Here is a 17824-nt window from a genome sequence, read left to right on the forward strand (position 1 = left end):
ATCCTTTCACCAATACACCACAATACAATCTTGATTATGATAATAATAATAATATATAATGTAATTTATATGTCTTGAAGTTGTGTAGTGTCAGTCCTCTGATTTTGTTCTTCCCCTTCAATATTGAATTGGTTGTTCTGGATCTTTTGCCTCTCCATATAAATTTTAAAATCAGTTTGTCAATATCCACAAAATAACTTTCTGGGATTTTGACTGGGATTACTACTGATACATTGAGTCTACAGATGAAATTGTGAAGAACTGACATCATGACAATATTGAGTCTTCCTATCCATGGACATGGAATATCTCTCAATTTATTTAGCTCTTCTTTAATATCCTACATCAGAGTTTTGTAGTTTTCTTTATATATAGATCTTGCACATGTACATCATAGGGATCTTGTACATCGGTGTGACTTATAGAAAGTCTTAGACAGCTCAACAGGGACCTCTGGCACCATTTATAGATGTATACCTAAAGTTTTCAATTTTGGAGGGTGCTTATGTAAATAGTAGTGTGTTTTTTATTTCAAATTTTACTTGTTCTTTTCTAGCATATAGGAAAGAAATTGACTTTGTATATTAACTTTATCCTTCAATCTTTGTTTATTAGTTCCAGAAGAGGTTTTTTGGTCAATTCTTTCAGAATTTCTATATAGACAATCATGTCATCTGCAAATAAAGACAGCTTTGATTTCATGCTTCTCAATTTATATACCTCTTATTTCCTTTTCTTGTCTTATTGAATTAGCTAGAACTTCCAGTATGATGTTGAAAAGCAGTGATAAGAGGCAACATCCTTTCCTTGTTCCTTATCATTGCAGAAAAGCTTTGAGTTTCTCACCACCAAGTATGATGTTAGCTGCAGGGTTTTTGCAGAAGTTCTTTATCAAGTTGAGGAAATTCCCTTCTATTTCTGGTTTACTAAGAGTCATGAATGAGCGTTGGATTTTGCCAAGTACTTTTTATACATCTATTGATATAATCATGTGATTTTTCTTCTTTAGTCTGTTGCTTTGTGAATTACATAAATTGATTTCTGAATGTTGAACCAGCCTTAGATACCTGGGATAAATTCCAACTGGCTATGATATATAATTTTTTTTTATACTTTTTATTCAGTTTGCTAATATTTTGCTGTGGATTTTTAAATGTATGTTCTTAAGAATTATTTATTTGTAGTTTTCTTTTCTTGTAATGTCTTCTCCGATGTTAGTATTAATGGTAATACTGGTCTCACGAAATGAGTTAACAAGCATTTCTTCTGCTTCTATCTTCTGAAAGAGATTGTAGAGAATTGGTATAATTTCTTCCTTAAATGTTAAATAGAAATCACCAGTAAACCCATCTGGGTTACCAAATTTGTGGGTATCTGTCATTGTTGTTTAGTCATGTCTCTGTGACCCCATGGGTTGTAGCCCTCCAGGCTGCCCTGTCCATGGGATTTGCCAGGCAAGAATACTGGAATGGGTTGCCATTTCCTTCTCCAGGGGATCTTCCCGACCCAGGTATCAAACCTGCATCTCCTGTATTGGCAGGCAGATTTTTTACCACAGAGCCAGCAAGGAAGCCCTTGTGGGCATCTAGTTGTTAACAATATTCTTTTATTATGCATTTAATGTCCATAAGATCTGTGGTGATGTCCCTTCTTTCATTCCTTATATTAATAATTTGTGTCTTTTGTTTTACTTAGCCTGCCTAATGTTTATCAATTTATCACTCTTTCCAAAGAACTAACTGTTGTTTCCATTGATGTTCTCTATTGATATCTTGTTTTCAATTTCATTGATTTCTGCTCTAATTTTTTGTTTTTATTTTATTTATTTTTTATTGGAAGATAAGTACTTTACAATATTGTGCTGATTTCTACCATACATCAACATGAATCAGCCACAGGTAGCTGGTCTAATTTTTATTATTTCTTTTCTTTTGCTTACATTGAATTTTATTTGCTTTTTTCTTCTACTTTCCTAAAATGGAAACTTAGATTATTGATCTTAAATCTTTCTTCTTTTCTAATACATGCATTCAATGCTATAAATTTCCCTCTAACCATTGTTTTCACAGAACCCCTCAAATTCTGATAGGTTGTATTTTCCTTTTTGTTTAGTTCGAAATGTTTTTTCTCTTGAGGTCTGTCTGTGTTACTTAGAAGTGTATTATTTAATCTCCAAGTATTTGGGAGATTTTCCAGCTCTCTGTTATTGATTTCTATTTTAATTCCATTGTGGTTATATGAGAATAAACATTATATAATATCTATTCTTTTAAATTGGTTAAAGTATGTTTTATGGCCCAAAATGTATTAACAGTTAATTTTGGTAATATTCTATGTGAGCTTGAGAAGAATATGTTATCTGTTCTTGCTGGGTAAAGTACTCAATAGATGTCAATTAAATCCAATTGACTGATGGTGCTGTTGAGTTCAATTATGTCCTCACTAATTTTTTGCCTGCTGAATCTGTCCATTCCTAAAAGAGTTACACTGAAGTTCCCAAGAGTGGATTCTCAGGACTTCCCTGGTGGCCCAGTGGCTAAGGATCCACATTCCAATGCAGGACACATGAGTTTGATCCCTGGTCGAGGAACTAAGATCCCACATGCCACTGGGCAACTAAACCTGAACACTACAACTATCGAGTCTGCATACCACAACAAAGAGCCCATGCTCTGCAATGAAAGGTCCCACATGCAGCAACCAAGATCTCATGCACCACAACTAAGACCTGATGCAGACAAATAAAGAAATAAATGTTTTAAAAATAACAAAATAAAATAGTGAAATTAATCTATTTCTCCCTGCAGTTCTATCAGTTTTTGTCCCATGTATTTTGGCACTCTGTTGTTAGGCATATATACAATAAAGAGCTGGATGAATCACAAGCTAGAATCAAGATTGCTGGGAGAAATAGCAACAACCTCAGATATGCAGCTGATACCACCCTTACGGCACAAAGTGAAAAGGAACTAAAGAGCCTCTTGATGAGAGTGAAAGAGGAGAGTGGAAAAGCTAGCTTAAAACTCAACATTCAAAAGCCTAAGATCATGGCATCTGGTCCCATCACTTCATGGCAAATAGATGGGGAAAAAGTGGAAGCAATGACAGATTTTATTTTCTTGGGCTCCAAAATTACTGCAAACAGTAACTGCAGCCATGAAACTAAAAGACACTTGCTCCTTGGAAGGAAAGCTACGACAAACCTTGACAGCATATTAAGAAGTAACCATTAATTTGTTTTCTACATTCATTACTCTACTTCTGTTTTGTAAATAAGTTCATTTATACTTTTTTTTTTAGATTTATTACATAAGCAAAATGAGAAGGTGGTGGCAGAGGATGAGATGGTTAGATAGCATCACCAACTCAATGGACATGAATTTGAGCAAACTCCAGGAGATAGTGAAGGACAGGGAAGCCTGGTCTGCTGCAGTCCATGGGGTTGCAGAGTGAGACATGACTTAGCAACTGAACAACATATGAGTGATATCATACGATATTTGTCTTTCTGTTTCTGACTTACTTCACTGAGTATGACAATCTCTAGGACCATTCATGTTGCTGCAAATGGCATTGGTTTGTTCTTTTTTATGACTGAGTAATACTCTATTGTATATATGTAGCACATCCTCTTTATCCATTCCTCTGGTGATGAGTTTGTTTTAGATTCCTCACATAAATGGGGTCATGTAGTATTTGTCCTGTGTCTGGTTTATTCCTCTATGCATAATGTCCTCCAGATTTATATATGTTATCACAAACGGCAGAATTTCCTTTTTCAGGCTGAATAATATTCCATTGTATGTATATAGCACATCTTCTCTATTCATTCATCAGTTGATGGACAATTAGATTGCTTCCATGCCTCCACTACTGGGAATAATATTGCAGTGATCATGGCACTGTAGATATCTCTTCAAAATCATGATTTCAGTTCCTTTGGATATATACCCAAAAGTGGAATTGCTGAACCTTTTATAGTTTTATACCAAGTCCCCTATATACAAATGAGTTCCATTCCAAGAGTGAGTTTGTTAAGTCCAATTTGTTCATAAGCTGAACAAAGTTAGCTTAGGTACCCAACTAACACAATCAGCAACATAGTACTGTACTATAATAGGTTTATAGTACTTTTCACACAACTAATACATTACAAAAAACAAACACAAACATAAAAAGTAAAGAAAAGATGTTTAATCTTACAGTACAGCCCCTTGAAAAGTACAGTAATAGAGCACAACAGCTGGCATCCACTGAACAGGCAAAAAGAGTTATTGGCTGGAGGAGGGAGGGAAGGGAAAGGGTAGAGCTGAAAGGAGCATCAGCAACAGGAGATGGAGTGCAAGCTGCAATTTCAGTTATACCTGACGTTAATGGAATGCACATTCGCATCTTTGAAAGTTTGCGATTTGAAGGTTCGCATGTAGGAGACTTAGTGTAATTGAGCATTTTATTATTTTATTTTCCATCTTTTCTTAGTATATCAGTTATACTTCTTTTTTTTTAAACTTTTTTAGAGCTTGCCCTAGAGTATGCAATAAACATTTACAACTAATCCATAGTGTAAGTACCATATACAAAATATTCCTAATTTCTTTTTTCCAAATTTATCATTGTTGTCATTTATTTTGCTTATACATAAGGATACAGAATCAAATACATTGTTTTTTTTTTTTTAATTTTGAGCAAGCTATTTTCTGTTAGATCAATTGCTAAGGAAAATAAAAGGTTTTATTTTACCTTCTCATATTCTTTCTGCAATGCTCTTTCTTTATATAGAGTTTCTGATCTATACAATTTTCCTTCTCTCTGAAACTTTTCTCTTAACACTTATTATGAGACACATTTACTGATGAAAAATTCCCTCAATTTTTGTTTCTATGAGAAAGTATTTCTCCTTCACTTTTGAAGAATAATTTTGCAGAGTACAGAATGCTAGACTAGTGTTTTTCTTTCCTCAACATTTTAAGTATTTCACTCCAATCTCTTCTTGCTTGCATGGTTTCTGAGAAGAAATCATTATAAGTCTTATGTTTACTTCTCTATAGGTAAGGTGTTTTTAAACTCTGGCTTCTTTCAAGATTTTTTTCTTTATATTCTCTGCAGTTTGAATATGATACGCATAAGTGTTATTGTTATTTGGCATTTATCTCACTTGGTGTTCTTTGAGCTTCCTATATCTGTGATTTAGCGTCTGACATTAATTTTGGGGAATATCTTAGTCATTATTGCTTCAAATATAGCTTGTTATTTTCCCTATCTTTTCTTTTTGATATTCCCAGAACATATATGTTACACAACTTGTGGTTGTCCTACAGTTCTTGGCTATTCCATTCTAGGTTTTTTTAGTCTTTTTTCTCTTTTTCAGTTTTGGAAGTTTCTGCTCTCTCATCATCAAGCTCAGAAATTATTTTCTCAGCTATGTCTAATCTATTACTGAGCCCATCAAAATTATTCTTTCTGTTACAATGTTTTTATCACTACTATTTCTTTTTTTTAAGAATTCCCACCTCTCTGCTTACATTATCTATCTGTTCTTCCCTATCATCTACTTTTTCCATTGAAGCCCTTACATATTAACCACAGTTTTCCAACATTTCTGCCATATCTGACTTTGGTTCTGATGCTTGTTCAATCTCTTTGATCTGTGTTTTCAGCCTTATAGTATGCCTTATGATTTTTTTGTTGTAAGGATGACATAATGTACTGGTGTTATGGACTGAAAGTGTGTGTTCCCCTAAAATTTATGTTGAGCTTTAAGCCAACTTTTTCACTCTCCTCTTTCACTTTCATCAAGAGACTCTTTAGTTCTTCTTCACCTTCTGCCATAAGGGTGGTGTCATCTGCATATCTGAGGTTATTGATATTTCTCCCACAATCTTGATTCCAGCTTGTGCTTCCTCCAGTCCAGTGTTTCTCATGATGGATTCTGCATAGAAGTTAAATAAGCAGGGTGACAATATACAGCCTTGATGTACTCCTTTTCCTATTTGGAACCAGTCTGTTGTTCCATGTCCAGTTCTAACTGCTGCTTCCTGACCTGCATACAGGTTTCTCAAGAATCAGGTCAAGTGGTCTGGTATTCCTATCTCTTTCAGAATTTTCCAGTTTATTGTGATCCACACAGTCAAAGGCTTTGGCATAGTCAATAAAGCAGAAGCAGATGTTTTTCTGGAACTCTCTTGCTTTTTCAATGATCCAGCAGATGTTCACAATTTGATCTCTGGTTCCTCTGCCTTTTCTAAAACCAACTTGAACACGTGGAAGTTCACGGTTCACGTATTGCTGAAGCCTGGTTTGGAGAATTTTGAGCATTACTTTACTAGCATGTGAGATGAGTGCAATTGTGTGGTAGTTTGAGCATTCTTTGGCATTGCCTTTCTTTGGGATTGGAATGAAAACTGACATTTTCCAGTCCTGTGGCCACTGCTGAGTTTTCCAAATTTGCTGGCATATTGAGTGTAGCATTTTCACAGCATCATCTTTTAGGATTTGAGACAGCTCAACTGGAATTCCATCACCTCTACTAGTTTTGTTCATAGTGATGCTTCCTAAGGCCCACCTGACTTCACAGTCCACGATGTCCGGCTCTAGGTGAGTTGGCTTGAAGCTCAACATTCAGAAAACTAAGATCATGGCATCTGGTCCCATCACTTCATGGCAAATAGATGGGTAAACAGTGGCTGACTTTATTTTTCTGGGCTCTAAAATCACTGCGGACAGTGATTGCAGCCATGAAATTAAAAGACACTTGTTCCTTGGAAGTAAAGTTATGACCAACCTAGACAGCATATTAGAAAGCAGAGACAGGGGGCAGTCCTAAGATGGCAGAGGAACAGGACTGGGAGACCACTTTGCCCCCACAAATTCATTGAAAGAACATTTGAACACTGAGCAAATTCCACAAAACAACTTCTGAATGCTGGCAGAGGACATCAGGCACCCAGAAAGGCAGCCTTGTCTTCGAAAGGAGGTAGGACAAAATATAAAAGACAAAAGAGAGACAAAAGAGGTAGGGATGGAGATCCGTTCTGGGAAGGAAGTCTTTAAAAAGAGAGAAGTTTCCAAACACCGGGAAACACTCTCACCGGTTGGTCTGTGGCGAGCCTTGGAATCTCAGAGGGCAACATAACCAGGAGGAAAAATAAATAAACAAATAGATAAACCCCACAGATTACATGCCTAATGGTAACTCCCAGCAGAGAAGCAGCCCAGAGGCTCGCACCCGCCACTAGCAAGCGGGGCCTGGACAGGGTGGCGCGGGCTGCACTGCTTAGTGTAAGGACCGGGCCTGAATGCCACCAAGGGCAATCTGAGGGAACTAACTTGAGACAGCAACCCAGATTATGGGACAACTATCCCACAAAAGGCCCTAAACTAAGACACCACCAGGCCACTCACTGAACAAAGGACTGAGCAGAGCTAGTCCGCTGCAGACTGGCCCATCCCCTGCCAGATACAGACAGGTGAGGGACAGTCAGAACCGGAAGGGGGCAATTGTGGCCCCAGAGAGGGCATCCTCTACCAAACTGCAAACAGGCTTCATTGTAACCAAGACTTCTTGGGATTCTGGACGGTTGACATCCACCAGGAGGGTCACAACCAGAGATCAGCTCCCCAGAAGAGACACACGGCACACCTGAGAAGGCGCGCCCATTGTACACCCAGAAAACCAAGTGGCTGGGATGGGGGAGGCGATAAGACGCACCCTCCAACTGGGGGTGACTGCACTCGCCAAGCACCTGGTCACCTGAGCTGCTCGGACCTGGGAAGGGCACAAAATGCAGGCCCAATCGAGCCTGAGCCTCCGTGGAGCACCCGAGAACCTGAACCTGAGTGGTTCAGACCTGGGAAGTGCATGCAACCCAGGGCCCACCTCAGACAGTTCCTGGCAGAGCAACCTAGAGTCTGAGAAGTGTAGACCATGAAAGCACACACGCCATGAGCGGGGCAAACCCAGTGTGGCTGAGACACTGCGAGCACTCCCCACACATGCCAGTGAGATTTGTCTGCAGTGTTCCTCTCTCCCTACAGCACGACTGAACAAGTGAGCCTAAATAAGTGACCACCACCGCCCCCTTGTGTCAGGGCGGAAATTCGACACTGAAGAGACCAGCAAATAGAAGAAGCCAAAATAAACACAGGGAACCGCTTTGGAAGTGACAGATGCACTAGATTAAAACCCTGTGGCTATCATGGACTACATATGAAGGGGCCTATAGATCTTGAGAAGTATAAGCCGGATCAAGGAACTATCTGAAAATGAAGTGACCACATACTGTCTGCAACAGCTCTAAAGAAAGTCCTAGATATATTTTTACTATTATCATTTTTTTTTAATTTTTAAAGAAAATTTTTCATTTTAAGCCCTCTATTACTCCTTTAATTTTCACTTTTATAACCTACTATTACCTTGCAAAAAAAAAGACCCTATTTTTAAAGCAAACTTCATATATATATATATATATATATATATATATATATATTATAATCTTTGTGACTTTGTTTTTTTTTAATATTATATTTTTGATAATCTAATCTCTAGATTTTTAATATTTGCTTTTTGGTATTTGTTATCAGTTTTGTACCTTTAAGAACCCAATCTTCAGTATCCAATTTACTTGGGAGTGAGATTACTGGCTTGATTTCTTTCTCCTCCTTTTGACTCTCCTTTTTCTCCATCAGGTCGCCTCTATCTCCTCCCTTCCCCTTCTCTTCTCTACCCAACTCCGTGAATCTCTTTGTGTGTTATGGGCTGTAGAGAACACTTAGGGAACTGATCACTGGCTGGATCTGTCTCTCTCCTTTTGATTCCCCCTTATATCCTCCTGGTCACCTCTGTGTCCTTCCTCCCTCTTCTCTTTGTGTAACTCTGTGAACATCTCTGAGGGGTCCAAACTGTGGAGAGCACATAGGGAAGTGATTACTGGCTAGCTTGCTCTATCCCCCTTTGATTCCCTATCTTCTCCTGGTCACCTCTATCTCCCTCCTCCCTCTTCTTTTCTCCATGTAATTCCGTGTACCGCTCTGGGTGTCCCTTACCATGGAGAAATTTTTCATCATTAACCTAGATGTTTTATCATTGGTGCTGTATAGATGGAGAAGTCTTGAGGCTACTGTAAGAATAAGACTGAAAACCAGAGGCAGGAGGCTTAAGTCCAAAACCTGAGAACACCAGAGAACTCCTGACTCCAGGGAACATTAATCAATAAGAGCTCATCAAAAGCCTCCATACCTACACTGAAACCAAGCACCACCCAAGGGTCAACAAGTTTCAGAGCAAGACATACCATGCAAATTCTCCAGCAACACAGGAACATAGCCCTGAGCTTCAATATACAGGCTGCCCAAAGTCACACCAAACCCACTGACACATCAAAACTCACTACTAGACACTTCATTGAACTCCAGAGAGAAGAAATCGAGCACCACCCACCAGAACACCGACACAAGCTTCCCTAACCAGGAAACCTTGCAAGCCACCCGTTTAACTCCACCCACAGTGAGGAACCTCCACAATAAAGAGGAATCATAAACTGCCAGAATACAGAAAGGCTGCCCCAAACACAGCAATCTAAAGAAGATGAAAAGGAAGAGAAATACTCATCAGGTAAAGGAACAGGATAAATGCCCACCAAACCAAACAAAAGAGGAAGAGATGGGGAATCTACCTGATAAAGAATTCAGAATAATGATAGTGAAAATGATTCAAAATCTTGAAAATAAAATGGAGTTATAGATAAATAGCCTGGAGACAAGTATTGAGAAGATACAAGAAATGTTGAACAAGGACCTAGAAAAAATAAAAAAGAGTCAATATATAATGAATAATGCAATAAATGAGATAAAAAACACTCTGGAGGGAACCAAAGAAGAATAATGGAGGCAGAAGATAGGATAACTGAGGTAGAAGATAGAATGGTAGAAACAAATGAAGTAGAGAGGAAAAGAGAAAAAAAGAATTAAAAGAAATGAGGACAACCTCAGTGATCTCTGGGACAATGTTAAACACCCCAACATTCAAATCATAGGAGTCCCAGAAGAAGAAGACAAAAAGAAAGACCATGAGAAAATGCTTGAGGAGACAATAGTTGAAAACTTCCCTAAAACGGGGAAGGAAATAGTCACCCACATCCAAGAAACCCAAAGAGTCCCAAATAGGATAAACCCAAGGCAAAACACCCCAAGATACATATTAATCAAATTAACGAAGGTCAAACACAAAGAACAAATATTAAAAGCAGCAAGGGAAAAACAACTAATAACACACAAGGGGATTCCCATAAGTATAACAGCTGATCTGTCAATAGAAACTCTTCAGGCCAGGAGGGAATGGCAGGACATACTTCAAGTGATGAAAGAGAAAAACCTACAGCCCAGACTACTGTACCCAGTAAAGATCTCATTCAAGTATGAAGGACAAATCAAAAGCTTTACAGACAAGCAAAAGTTCAGAGAATTCAGCACCACCAAACCAGCTCCCCAACAAATGCTAAAAGATCTTCTCTAGACAGGAAACACAGAAAGGGTGTATAAACTCAAACCCAAAACAACAAAGTAAATGGCAACAGGATCATACTTATCAATAATTACCTTAAATGTAATGCCTTGAATGCCCCAACCAAAAGATAAAGACTGGCTGAATGGATACAAAAACAAGACCCCTACATATATTGTCTACAACAGACCCACTTCAAAACAAGGGACACATACAGACTGAAAGTGAAGGGCTAGAAAAAGATATTCCACGCAAATAGAAAACAAAAGAAAGCAGGAGTAGCAATACTCATATCAGATAAAATAGACTGAAATAAAGGCTGTGAAAAGAGAAAAAGAAGGACACTACATAATGATCAAAGTATCAATCCAAGAAGATTTAACAATTATACATATATATGCACCCAACATAGGAGCACAGCAATATGTAAGACAAATGCAAACAAGCATGAAAGGGGAAATTAACAATAACACAATAATAGCGGGAGACTTTAATACACCACTCATACCTATGGACAGATCAACTAAACAGAAAATTAGCAAGGAAACACAAACTTTAAATCATACAATGTACCAGTTAGACCTAATTGATATCTATAGGACATTTCACCCCAAAACAATGAATTTTACCTGTTTCTCAAGTGCACATGGAACCTTCTCCAGGATAGATCACATCCTGGACCATAAATATAGCCTTGGTAAATTCAAAAACTTGAAATCATTCCAAGCATCTTTTCTGAACACAATGCAGTAAGAATAGATGTCAATTACAGGAGAAAAATTATTAAAAATTCCAACATATAGAGGCTGAACAACACACTGCTGAATAACAAACAAATCACAGAAGAAATAAAAAAAAAAATCAAAATATGCATAGAAACGAATGAAAATGAAAACACAACAACACAAACCCTATGGGACACTGTAAACCATTGCTATGGGAAAGGTTCATAGCAATACAGGCTTGCCTCAAGAAACAAGAAACAAGTCAAATAAATAACCTAACTCTACATCTAAAGCAACTAGTAAAGGAAGAAATTAAGAATCCCAGGGTTAGTAGAAGGAAAGAAATCTTAAAAATTAGGACAGAAATCTGTTCTGTACATCTGTGTCTCTTTTTCTGTTTTGCATATAGGGTTATCATTACCATCTTTCTAAGCCTGGTGCACTGGGAAAGCCCAAAAGGATCGGGTAGAGAGGGAGGTGGGAGAGGGATCCGGGATGGGGAATACATGTAAATCCATGGCTGATTCATGTCAATGTATGACAAAAACCATTACAATATTGTAAAGTAATTAGCCTCCAACTAATAAAAATAAATGAAAAATAAATAAATAAATAAAAATTAGGACAGAAATAAATGCAAAAGAAACAAAAGAGACCATAGCAAAAATCAACAAAGCCAAAAGCTGGTTCGTTGAGAAGATAAATAAAATTGACAAACCATTAGCCAGACTCATCAAGAAACAAAGGGAGAAGAATCAAATCAACAAAATTAGAAATGAAAATGGAGAGATCACAACAGACAACACAGAAATACAAAGGATCATAAGAGACTACTATCAGCAACTATATGCCAATAAAATGGACAACTTGGAAGAAATGGACAAATTCTTAGAAAAGTATAACTTTCCAAAACTGAACCAGGAAGAAATAGAAGATCTTAACAGACCCATCACAAGCACGGAAATCGAAACTGTAATCAGAAATCTTCCAGCAAACAAAAGCCAAGGACCAGATGGCTTCACAGCTGAATTCTACCAAAAATTTAGAGAAGAGCTAACACCTATCTTACTCAAACTCTTCCAGAAAACTGCAGAAGAAGGCAAAATTCCAAACTCACTCCATGAGGCCACCATCACCCTAATACCAAAACCAGACAAGGATGCCACAATTAAAGAAAACTACAGCCAATATCACTGATGAACATAGATGCAAAAATCCTTAACAAAATTCTAGCAAACAGAATCCAACAACATATTAAAAAGATCAGACATCATGACCAAGTGGGCTTTATCTCAGGGATGCAAGGATTCTTCAATATGCAAATCAATATATGTAATACACCAAATTAACGAATTGAAAAATAAAAACCATATGATTATCTCAATAGAGGTAGAGTAAGCCTTTGACAAAATTCAACATCCATTTATGATAAAAAAAACCCTCCAGAAAGCAGTAATAGAAGCAACATACCTCAATATAATAAAAGCTATACATGACAAACACACAGCAAACATTATCCTCAATGGTGAAACACTGAAAGCATTTCCCCTAAAGTCAGGAACAAGACAAGGGTGCCCATTCTCACCACTACTATTCAACATAGTTTTGGGACTTTTGGACACAGCAATCACAGCACTAAAAGAAATAAAAGGAATCCATATTGGAAAAGAAGTAAAACTCTCACTGTTTGCAGATGACATGATCCTCTACATAGAAAACCCTAAAGACTCCACCTGAAAATTACTAGAGCTAATCAATGAATATAGTAAAGTTGCAGGATATAAAATTAACACAGAAATCCCTTGCATTCCTATACACTAACAATGAGAAAACAGAAAGTGAAATTAAGGAAACAATTCCATTCACCATTACAACGAAAAGATTAAAATATTTAGGAATATATCTACCTAAAGAAACAAAACACCTATATATAGAAAACTATAAAACACTGATGAAAGAAATCAAAGAGGAAACAAATAGATGGAGAAATATACCATGTTCATGGATTGGAAGAATTAATATAGTAAAGATGAGTATACTACCCAAAGCTATCTATAGATTCAATGCAATCCTTATCAAGCTATCAACAGTATTCTTCACAGAACTAGAACAAATAATTTCACAAATTGTATGGAAATACAAAAAACCTCAAATAGCCAAAGCAATCTTGAGAAAGAAGAATGGAACTGGAGGAATCAACCTGCCTGACTTCAGGCTATACTACAAAGCCACAGTCATCAAGAAAGTATGGTACTGGCACAAAGACTGAAATATAGATCAATGGAACAAAATAGAAAGCCCAGAGATAAATCCATGGAACTATGAACACGTTATCTTTGACAAAGGAGGCAAGAATGTACAATGGAGAAAAGATAACCTCTTTAACAAGTGGTGTGGGGACAACTAGTCAACCACTTGTAAAAGAATGAAACTAGAACACTTTCTAACACCATACACAAAAATAAACTCAAAGTGGATTAAAGATCTAAACGTAAGACCAGAAACTATAAAACTCCTAGAGGAGAACATAGGCAAAACACTCTCCGACATAAATCACAGCAAGATCCTCTATGACCCACCACCCAGAATATTGGAAATAAAAGCAAAAATAAACAAATGGGACCTAATGAAACTTAAAAGCTTCTGCACAACAAAGGAAACTATAAGTAAGGTGAAATGACAGCCCTCAGATTGGGAGAAAATAATAGCAAATGAAGCAACAGACAAAGGATTAATCTCAAAAATATACAAGCAACTCCTGAAGCTCAATTCCAGAAAAATAAATGACCCAATCTAAAAATGGGCCAAAGAACTAAACAGACATTTCTCCAAAGAAGACATACAGATGGCTAACAAACACATGAAAAGATGCTCAACATCACTCATTATCAGAGAAATGAAAATCAAAACCACAGTGAGGTACCATTTCATACCAGTTAGAATGGCTGCTATCCATAAGTCTACAAGTAATAAATGCTGGAGAGGGTGTGGAGAAAAGTGAACCCTCTTACACTCTTGGTAGGAATGCAAACTAGTACAGCCACTATGGAGAACAGTGTGGAGATTCCTTTAAAAACTGGAAATAGAACTGCCATATGACCCAGCAATACCACTTCTGGGCATACACACTGAGGAAACTAGATCTGAAAGAGACACGTGCACCCCAATGTTCATTGCAGCACTGTTTATAATAGCCAGGACATGGAAGCAACCTCGATGCCCATCAGCAGAAGAATGGATAAGGAAGCTGTGGTACATATACACCATGGAATATTACTCAGCCGTTAAAAAGAAGTCAGTTCTAATGAGATGAATGAAACTGGAGCCCATTATACAGAGTGAAGTAAGTCAGAAAGATAAAGAACATTACAGCATACTAACACATATATACGGAATTTAGAAAGATGGTAATGATAACCCTATATGCAAAACAGAAAAAGAGACACAGAAGTACAGAACAGACTTTTGAACTCTGTGGGAGAAGGTGAGGGTGGGATGTTTCAAAAGAACAGTATGTATATTATCTATAGTGAAACAGATCACCAGCCCAGGTGGGATGCATGAGACAAGTGCTCGGACCTGGTGCACTGGGAGGACCCAGAGGAATCGGGTGGAGAGGGAGGTGGGAGGGGGGATTGGGATGGGGAATACATGTAACTCCGTGGTTGATTCATGTCAATGTATGACAAAACCCACTGAAATGTTGTGAAGTAATTAGCCTCCAACTAATTAAAAAAAAAAAAGAAGGCATTTGAATCAGTTCTAATGAGGTGGATGAAACTGGAGCCTATTATACAGAGTGAAGTAAGCCAGAAAGAAAAACACCAATACAGTATACTAAAGCATATATATGGAATTTAGAAAGATGGTAACGATAACTCTATATCCAAGACAGCAAAGAGACACAGATGTATAGAACAGTCTTTTGGACTCAGTGGGGGATGGTGAGGGTGGGATGATTTGGGAGAATGGCATTGAAACATGTATATTATCATATGTGAAATGACTCACCAGTCCAGGTTCAATGCATGATATAGGGTGCTCAGGGTTGGTGCACTGGGATGACCCAGATGGATGCGATGGGGAGGGAGGTGGGAGGGGAGGCTCAGGATGGGGAACACATGTACTCCTGTTGTGGATTCATGTCAATGTATGGCAAAACCACTACAATATTGTAAAGTAATTAGCCTCCAATTAAAATAAATAAATTTATACTTTTTTTTATAAAGCAGAGTCATTATTTTGCCAACAAAGTCCATCTTGTCAAGGCTATGGTTTTTCCAGTAGTCATGTATGGATGTGAGAGTTGGACTATAAAGAAAAGCTGAGCACTGAAGAATTGATGCTTTTGAACTGCGGTGTTGGAGAAGACTCTTGAGAGTCCCTTGGACTGCAAGGAAATCCAACCAGTCCATCCTAAAGGAGATCAGTCCTGGGTGTTCATTGGGAGGACTGATGTTGAAGCTTAAACTCAAATATTTGGCCACCTGATGCAAAGAGCTGACTCATTTGAAAAGACCCTGATGCTGGGAAAGATTGAGGGCAGGAGGAGAAGGGGATGACAGAGGATGAGATGGTTGGATGGCATCACCGACACAATGGACATGGGTTTGGGTGGACTCCTGGAGTTGGTGATGAACAGGGAGGCATGGCATGCTGTGGTTCATGGGGTCACAATGAGTCGGACATGACTGAGCGACTGAACTGAATGTAATTGAACTGAAAATTTATGTTGAAGTCCTAATTCCCTATGTGATGGTACTTAGAGGTGGAGCCTTTGGAATATAATTAAGTTTAGATGAAGTCATGAGGGTGGGGCCTCCATGATGAGATAAGTGTCCTTATAAGAAGAAGAATAAACCAGAGTTTTCTCTCTGCTCTGTGAGGACCCAAGAAGGTACCAACTTGCAAGTAAGGAAGAGGATCTTTACCAGGCACCACATCTGCTGGTACCTTGATTTTTTTACTTCCCAGCCTCTATAGCTGTGATAAATAAATGTCTATTGTTTAAGTCACCCATTACATCATATTTTGTTATAGCAGCCTGAACTCAGACAACTGGGTAAAAGGAACTGTGGTAAATAGGCATTTAGTCATGTCATGATAAGCTGTAGGGGAAGAGGAAACATTCTATAGCCCTATGATTAGGTCATAGTCTTTTGGTGATCCTGTACCCCTGGATGGTAAATTTCACAGGATGGGTAGTGGGGGTTGGAGTTGGGTGCTTTCCTTCCCCCAAGTAGGCTTTTATAAACCCTAGCATGTGAGGTTCTACTAAAATAGTTTCTGGTAAAATAGCTTCTTCTGAGAACATACCTTGTTAAGAACATAATTGTTCCGACATAATTTCTTTTCTCCTCTGCCTGCTACAAACACAAAGGAATCCTCTCTGATATTTACTGTGAGGGCCTGGTCAAGCTCCTAGAAGGGAAGCTCACAGAAGTGTGGTGGCCCCCATGTGACTGGGTCCCTCTGGGGTCTTTAACTCCTAGGGCTATCCACACTGACCCTCCAGCTCAGTTTACTGTAACTGAAACTCACTGATTACAGTTCAGATTCTCCTGCTGCAACTGGGTCCCAAGGAGGTTTCTCCTCATAGATTTCTAATTCATCAAGTAGTGATTCTCTGTATAAGTCTGTCTGTCTCTCCAATTTCAGGGGCAACAGTTTGCCCTGTGACCTTACTTCTCTGACAGATCTAGGAAGAGTTGTTGGTTTTTCCATTTGTTCAGCTTTCTATTTGTTAAGACAGCATGGCAACTTCTAAGTCAGTTATTTGTTTTTCCTACCTAAGTATACACATCTTCTTTAGCAACTCAGTCCCTGTTTCCTACAATAAAGTTATAAACAGATTTGTTTGTTTTTTAAAGGAAAGTGACATAACAATAAAGATGAAAATCATGCTCAATTCTTTAGATGATTTTTTTTCATATTTTCCTGCTATGGTATATTTATAGTAAGTAAATAATGATGGTATTAACTGGCATTCTTGATGTACTTTTGATCATCTTTTTCCAAAAGCTACTGCCAATAGAACTTCCTAAGAAACACCACTTAACCACTAAATGACCATTTCTTATATAATGACCATTTCTTATATATAATGATAGCCTAGTTAGATATTGCTCTTCATTCCATTTTCTTCTCTATTCTATTGCCATTAACAATAATGAGATTTCCACACTTTCTCTTAAAATATAATAGATTCATTGAGCAATTGTTTCCCTGCCAAATCTTATTGTAGAAAATGAAACATATCTTCAGAATGATGTTTAATAGCTTAAATTTCACCCAAAGCCCTCAAGCTTAGGATCCATATCTAATTTGAGCTTTATTTATGGCCCTTATCATACTGTACTATAATTGATTGTTTACTTGTCTGTCTCCAGACTGGATTTGCAGATCCTCAAGGGCAAAGGCCGTATGATATTCATTTCTGTATCTTCCATGTCAAGCACCATGCCTTGGCACATAGCTGGCACTCAGGAAATACTTGTACTTCCTTTTACCCTTGGTTCATTTTTTGCCATATATTCATTCACTCACTCACTAAGTAAGCACATATTCATCGTAAAAATGCTCCCTTCCATAAACATGGAAG

At 37.9% G+C, this 17824-nt stretch overlaps 1 pseudogene; it reads right to left on the bottom strand.

Annotated features, from left to right (window-relative positions):
- The window catches only part of LOC136154673 (protein shisa-2 homolog), a 120685-nt pseudogene that overhangs the window by 1188 nt on the left and 101673 nt on the right, over positions 1 to 17824 (bottom strand).

The sequence above is a fragment of the Muntiacus reevesi genome, chromosome X (genome assembly GCF_963930625.1).
Source record: "Muntiacus reevesi chromosome X, mMunRee1.1, whole genome shotgun sequence".
In the NCBI taxonomy this organism is placed as follows: domain Eukaryota; kingdom Metazoa; phylum Chordata; class Mammalia; order Artiodactyla; family Cervidae; genus Muntiacus; species Muntiacus reevesi.